The sequence below is a fragment of the Halichoerus grypus genome, chromosome 9 (assembly GCF_964656455.1).
Source record: "Halichoerus grypus chromosome 9, mHalGry1.hap1.1, whole genome shotgun sequence".
Lineage (NCBI taxonomy): Eukaryota > Metazoa > Chordata > Mammalia > Carnivora > Phocidae > Halichoerus > Halichoerus grypus.
In genome coordinates, this window is record NC_135720.1 from 116,266,131 (window position 1) to 116,274,055 (window position 7,925).

The 7,925-nt window shown below is 45.7% G+C and overlaps 1 pseudogene; it reads right to left on the bottom strand.

The window, feature by feature from the left end:
* Positions 1–378: 378 nt before the first annotated feature.
* On the bottom strand, positions 379–3,089 carry LOC118545733 (CREB-regulated transcription coactivator 2-like; annotated as a pseudogene).
* Positions 3,090–7,925: the final 4,836 nt, after the last annotated feature.

Sequence of the window (7,925 nt, forward strand, 5' to 3'; positions counted from 1 at the left end):
CATATACCGTGGGGTCAAAATATTTTCCTGGTATGCTTTCACTCTTCCTAAATTTATTGAGGCCTGTTTTGTGCCCTAACATGTGATAAATTCCAGACAATGTTCCATATACACTTGAAAAGAATGTGTATTCTGTTGTTTGGGGATGGAATGTTCTGTATACATCAGTGTTGTCCTCATGGTCTAATTTGTCATTCAAAGACACCATTTCCTTATTGATTTTTTGCCTTGATGACCTATCCATTGATGTACATGCGGGGTTAAAGTCCCCTACTATTGTTGTGTTACATCACTTTGTCTCCTTATGTCCTTTAATAATTGTTTTATGTATTGGAGTGGACAAACCCCTTGCTTTTTCTCATTCTTAGGATCCCTCGTTCATGTTAGAAAGAGGATCTGGGGGCAGAGTGGAGTCTCTATTGGCCAGTGGGAAGGGAGGAAAGGAACAGTGATGGGGCAGAGCCAAGAAGAGGGATCCTGATGAGGCTCCTCACTGCAGATGCTCACTGTGGATGAATCCTCCACAGCAAGACTGGGCAGCAAGACACTGGGGTCACTCAGCATGTGGAGCCCATCCCGGCCCAGTGGTTCCACGTGCAGCTCCTCTCCAGTCCCAACCCCAGCCCCAGCCAGGCTGCTGACACCTCAAAGCCAGGCACATCAGCCAGGGTTGCCAAAAATCTCCTTAGAGAAACTTGGGAGGACTCTCCTGGGAGCATGATGTTGGGCCCTGAGCCATGGAACAATGGGTCAACTTCTGGTGGTTGAGAGCATGAGGGCCCTGAAGGCCACTCACTGGCCCCTTACCACCTAAAAATCCAGGCCCTTCAGAAAAGCTGGGGGATCCAGCACCACGCAGGTTGATGGGCTCCCTTGTTGAACTGCTCCAGCTGCTGGGACAGAGCTTGTGCATGCCAGGAAGAGAATGAGTCAAAGCAGCAGTCATCAAAGAGCATGCTGTGAGGAGACAGTCCCCAGGCTGAAGTCACTCATTGGCTGGTGGTAGGATTGGAGCTGGGTGGGTACAGTGTCCCATAGTGGGGTGTCTGCCCAGGGGCTGCCCACCTGAGAGCTGCATTGAGCAGGCTTGAGAAGACAGCCCTGGCTGATGTAGAGGCTTCAGGGTGGGTGGCTGTGTGGGCAGAACCATACTCAGGGAGCTGAATGGGTATGGAGGCAGCCATTGGTCAGTGGGCAGTTTGCAGGTATCCAGGGGCATCCTGAGTGATAAAGGACAAGGTGGGTCACATTGTTGGTGACAACTGTTTGGGCAGCTGCTGTTGGGACCTTCTGGTGTCAGCTGGGCCCACGGGCAAACTGAGGGGGCTTAGGGGCATACGGTGGTGGCAGGGTGAGATGCCAGGAGTAGAAGCTGGGTAAGGGGGAGGGCACCCAGCACGGGAAAGGAAGCTGAGGAGGAAGAATTGGAGAAGGAGACAGCTGGGGCACTGAGTGAGGGGTGGCCCAGGGAGAAGGCAGACACTGAGGGGTGGCTGTAGGAGCCCTGGACCTGGGGCTAGAGACTGCTCAAGGAAGCCTGGAGGTTTGGGATTGCTCAGGGAGGACTGCAGGATGGGTAGCCGAGCAGGGAAAAAAGTCCTGGCTCCTCATATCCTGAGCCCGGGTCCAGGCCCCACTGACACCAAGGTGAATCATGGTAGGGTCAAATTGGAGGTACTCTTGCCCCCACTTAAGCTGGGGTAGACTGTCTCCTCAGGGTCCAAGAGGGTGGGTAGTGGCAGGGGAAAGTTCAGGTTGGTGAGATCAGGTAGTGAGCCTCCTGTGTTCATGGCAGATGGGAGGACATGCACATTGACAGGCTGGTTAGGAGATTTAAAGAAGTTAATTCCAGGGAGTTCACAGGACCAAAGTCGGGAGGAGGATGAGGACAGCTTCCTAGCATACCATGGCTTCAGCAAATGTTTGTCTGCTAGCACATTCTCCTCAATAGCAGTGACTTGGAGTCCACTTCACCATTCAGAAAACCTCCATGGTGGCTGTGGAGGATGCTGGGAGGGGTAGGGCCTGGATAAGTGTCCTGAGGGCTGGGGTTCCTCACACTGGTGTGAAGGCAGAGTCAGCACTTGTCCTGTTCAGCGCAGATGGTAGTAGAAACACATACTCCACCAGCTGGACTCTGGGGGAAGAGACAAATAGGCAGGACCACAGGAAGAGCTGTCTTTCTGGCGGGGATAGCGGTGCAGTGGGAACACCATTATTTGGGGATCTCGCTGCCCCTGTTCCTCCAGTCCATGGTGCCCAGTGCTCCAGGATGGATCCAGAGGCGAGTGGAAAGGGCTCTGGACCTCAGCCAGGCCAGAGCTAATCTTGTTATCACTGGGCAGAGAATGGCCATAAGGAGAGCTCCTTGTGTATGCCAGTCGAAATTTTGGACTGTAATATCCCAATCGTTCCCCAACCCCAGGCTCACTGGTTGTTCGGCCTCCCCCACAAGCCCATTTTTCTGCCCCTCTGCCTCCACCCGCACCTCCCAGATGGTCAGACTGGTCTGTTCAGGTTTTGTACATCTTTCCTAAATCAGTCTGGTCAGTTCTGTGTTTCTAGGAATGTACCCATTTCCTCTAGGTATGTAATTTGTTGGTATGTAATTGTTTATAGTCTCTTATGATTCTCTGTATTTCTGTCCTATCAGTTGTAATAGCCTTCTTTTATTTCTAGTTTTATTTATTAGAGTCTCTTTTTTTCTTAGTTAGACTAGCTAACATTTTGCCAATTTTTGTTCATCATCTTCAAGAACCAGCTTTTAGTTTCACTGATCCTTTCTATTGTTTTTCTGGTCTCTATTTCATTTACTTCTGCTCTGATTTTTATTACTTCCTTCCTTTTATTAACTTTAGGCTTAATGTGTTCCTCTTTTTCTAGTTTCTTGAAGTGTAAAGATAGATGGTTTATTTGAGATCTTTGTAATTTTTTGTTGCTATAAACTTCCTCTCAGAACTGCTTTTGCTGCAACCCACAATATTTGGTATGTTGTAATTTCATTTTCCCTTGTTTGAGATCATTATTTACATCCCTTTTGATTTCCTCTTTGACCTATTGGTTGTGCTACCAAATTCAGACTTGTCCATCACTCAATGCCCAATAAGCCAATGTCTAAGACACCAGTTTTGAAGCAAAGAAAGCTTCATCATCACAAGGAAAGCCCATTGAGAAGGTTGGCTATCTTTCCCAAAGCTGCATTGCCCTCTGAAGCCGAGGGACAGCTTATATGTGTTTGGGGAAGGAGGTGAATACATGAGAGGGGGGTGAGGAAACCTCAAAAGGGTAGCCCTTCAAACATCTGGAGCTCTGCATTTTTCTGGAAGTTGAAGCACCATTCAGGACCTGGAATGATCAGGTATATCAGATAATTTGAAGACAAATGTGTCTTTCAACTCCCCATTAGGTTTCTATAATCAGTGGGTAAACAGAGAGTAGGGGTAAAAAGCAAAGTTAATGATTGATCGTGCATGAGGTTAAGAGGTGCATAAAACACAATTAATATGGAATAAAACATGACATACAGCTAAGGTAATAATGCAACCAATACAATACAGTTCTGCATATGCTTTCGAAACAAGTCCAGGAACCACGCATCTGGCCTCAGTTGTTTAGAATTGTGTAGTCTATTTTCCACATGTTTTTAGGTCTGCTCAGTTTCCTCTTGTTCATTTCTACTTTCATACCATCTTGGTCAGAGAAGTTGGTTGATATGATTTCAATCTTCTTAAATTTGCTAAAATTTCTGTGCTCCATCATATGATCTATCCTGGAGAATGTTCCATGTGCATGTGAGAAGACTATGTATTCCTCTGCTGTTGGATGGAATGTTCTGTAAATGTCTGTCATTTGTTCTAAAGTGTGGTTTCATTCCAATGTTTCCTTGCTGATTTCATGTGTGGACGATCCATCCATTGTTGACAGTGGGATATTGAGGTCCCAGAGTATCCCTGGATTGTTGTCTATTTCTCCCTTAAGATCTGTATTTGTTTAATGTATTTCAATACTCAGGTGTTGGGAGCATATATATTTACAACTGTTACATCTTCTTAATGAATTGATCTGGTTATTAGTATACAATGACTTTCTTTGTATTTTATCATTATTTTTGGCTTGAAGTCTATCTTGTCTGATATAAGTATGGCTACACCTGCTCTCTTTTTGGTACCATTAGCTTGGGTTATCATCATCCATCCCTGCACTGTAAACCTACATGTCCAGTGCTCCCTCCTTAATACCTATGACTGGGCTAACCCATCCCTCCACCCCCCTCCCCTCTAAAACCCTCAGTTTGTTTCTCAGAGTCCATAGTCTCTCATGGTTCATCTCTCCCTCCAATTTCCCCTCCTTCATTTTTCCCTTCCTTCTTACACTGTTGGTGGGAATGCAAGTTGGTACAACCACTTTGGAAAACAGTGTGGAGGTGCCTCAAAAAATTAAAAATAGAGCTACCCTATGACCCAGCAATTGCATACTGGGTATTTACCCCAAAGACACAGATGTAGTGAAAAGAAGGGCCATATGCACCCCAATGTTCATAGCAGCAATGTCCGCAATAGCCAAACTGTGGAAAGAGCCGAGATGCCCTTCAACAGATGAATGGATAAAGAAGATGTGGTCCATATATACAATGGAATATTACTCAGCCATCAGAGAGGATGAATACCCAACTTTTACATCAACATGGATGGGACTGGAGGAGATTATGCTAAGTGAAATAAGTCAAGCAGAGAAAGTCAATTATCATATGGTTTCACTTATTTGTGGAACATAAGGAATAGCATGGAGGACATTAGGAGAAGGCAGATAACACTTTTTTAATAACAATCTGTCCCCTTCTCCTTCTCTTCTCCTTCTGGTCTACCCGTTATTCTTAATTGGCTCTCCTAATGGAGACTGGTAGCTTTTGCAGGATTTCTTCATTTTTTAAGCTTGTTTTTTATTTTAAGTAATCTCTACACCCAAAGTGTGGCTTGAGGTCACAAACCAGAGATCAAGAGTCAGATGCCTCACTGATGGAAGCAGCCAGGCGCCCCAGGGTTTCTTCACTTTTTAAGAAAAAAATCATAGTTCTCTCCACTTCCACCTGAATCATTTCTAGATTCCATCTTTATAATCGTGTGTTCTCCCTTCCACCTGATCTGCTCTATTTCCAATGTTTCTAATGCATTCTTCATCTCATTTACTGAGTTCTCCAGCTCCAGAATTCCTGTTTGGTTCTTTTTTAAAATTTCAGTCTCTTTGGTAAAATACTCCTTCTGTCCATTCATTTTATTTCTGAGTTCACCGAATTGCCTGATTTTCTTGTATCTTGTTGAATTCTGTTACGACAGCTATTTTGAATTCTCTATTACTTAGATCACAATCTTCTGTAAATGTAGGTTTGGTGGCTGGAGAATGGTTATTTTCCTTTAGCAAAATCATATCACCATGATTTTTCATTCTCTTTAATGAGATTTTCCTCTGCCAGATCATTTGAAGTAGCCAACACCTTTTGCATGTAAGTAAGTAAAGATTTGCTAACTTTAATTCTAACACTCCACAGGTGGGCAGTTAGAGGCCCTTCTTTAGTATTCCAGCAGGTGGCAGAATAGCACAAGTTTTTGGCTTCTCTTACCAGAGCAGCCTTGGTGGCTATTTAGACCAGGCTCAAAAAAAACAAAAACAAAAAAGTGGGAGGCTGGCCCCCGAGTAGGGGCAGTATGTACTCAGCCCTTGGGCTTTGGGTGTGCCCCACACTCTGGGAGGAGGATCCTCAAGTTCGGGAGTCCCAGTGGTGTTGGGTGTTCTCTTGCTGAATTCTCAGGGCAGACAGTGCATAAAGTGTTTCTTCTTGTGTGCCTCCTTTCCTTGCCTTTCCCTTCCCCCCTCCACCCCCACAAAGTCACGGATGCCCTGCCTCAGAGGACCCTGCTCTGTGGCTTCATAGCTATAGGGTCCTCCAGCGGCAGCCCACAGGGCCACGTAGCCTTTCACTCACCCCTCTCCACCCCCACCCTCTCTTCCAGAGGAGTCACGGGCAGGTGTTGCCACCACTGTAGAAACCAGGGTAACAGGCCCCACCACTCCTGCCTGGGCTCTGGTCTCCATGAGGCCCAATCCACACACTTTCAGTTATAAACATGGATGGATCTCTTCAGCGTCTGGTGTGCTATGTAGAGGAAACTCTGTTGGATTTTGGAATCCTAGTAGTTGGAAAGGGGAAGACAAATGGAAGGATTCATTCTGCCATGATGCTGACCTCACTCCTCCCAAGAGGAATTACATGGGCAACTGGTCCACTTGTTTCAAGAGATTCCTCTTATTTGTGTGGATAATTCATATCACATCCATGCATTCCTTTCCTGTCCATTTCAAAGGAAATATGCCCATAGCCCATCCAAAAGTAATCCAGTGTCACAAAGCCACAAGCCATATGGAAGGAGGAGATGAACAGATAATATATTAACATACAGAGTATTTAAAATATATACAAAGACACAAAGAGTATATTTATGACTTTCTTGTTAGGGTGAACATTTTAATAAATTTGAAAATTCCTCCACTATCCTTTCCCACATACTGTGAGCAGTGCAGAGCCCTCCTCCAAGATACACTTCAGTTTAGATGTTCATATCAGTCAGTGTCCAGTCAGGAGGCAGAAACCACATCAGTCATTTTAACAGGGGAAATGTGATATAAAGATTTATTAAGCAAAAGGTGTTTCACTATGAAAGAGGTAAAAGAAAGCTCTAAGGAAACCAGAAGGAGTCACAGGAAGCAGACACTACCTCCAGGGCTGAGGTAGAGCACCCAAAGGAAGACATTTGACAGAATAAGACTGACATTCTGTTTGTTGGAGAAGGTGGGACCAGGGTCCCCAGGTAGGAAAGAAATTCACCCACAAGCCACAGGCCAAGCCTGCTGAGCAGGAAAACTCCCAAGATTCCCTGGGAAGCAGCCCTCTAGATCACAGCCTGCTGCAATGCCATACTCATTCACCCAAAGGTGAGAGAAGCTAGGCCTTCTCCAGGCCACTGGCAGTAACATCATAGGATCAAGGGGAAAAAACACCAAAAGTGGGGCGCCTGGGTGGCTCAGTCGGTTAAGCATCTGCCTTTGGCTCAAGTCACGATCCCAGGGTCCTGGGATCGAGTCCCTCATTGGGCTCCTTGCTCAGCAGGGAGCCTGCTTTGCCCTCTGCCTGCTGCTCCCCGTGCTTGTGCACACTGACAATTAAATAAATAAAATATTTTTTAAAAAAACACCAAAAGAAGAAAGCACTACACTCCCCTGCTACATCTTGCTGTGTTCTCTGTGGTGCACTATAGGAATTCACAGTGCCTGGATAGACAAAATCTGACTTGTATATGCCTCCCTGGATGAGACTAATTGAAAAACAAAGGAGGAGTGCCCAGAACGCTGGGCCTCCTTTGAAGTTTCTCGGCTGAAAGCAGCCAGATTCTCACTGTGGCTCAAGGTTCTCATCTAGGGAGTAAATGTTTAAATTTTGAAGAAAGGCACCTGTGGTGGTCATGTACTTCATGAACTCCTTGCCTCCTTGCCCTTATCACACACCGCTCCATATACTATTATCCTGATCATTAAGGTTACACTTTCCTTGTTTTGCCCTTGCACGTGGTGTATTGATAAGACCCCAATAAAAGTGGAGACAAAGCTTGGCTTGAGGCCTTTCACCACGAGAGCATCTGGTCCCCAGGCATCTCCTTTCTCCTACGAAGGTGTCTGGAGTAATCTTTTTCATTCGCCGTCTCAGGGTTTGCTGGCCAAACCCGACAGTGCACTGACTGACAAAGGCTAACAAGAGAGCCACATGGCAAAAATGAAATGTTTATGACATCCAGCTCCAGTATCAACAAGTAGGGCAAATGCAGGGTAGATTTGAATCAAAAGGCAATGAACTGAAAATGAGCACAGTCCACATC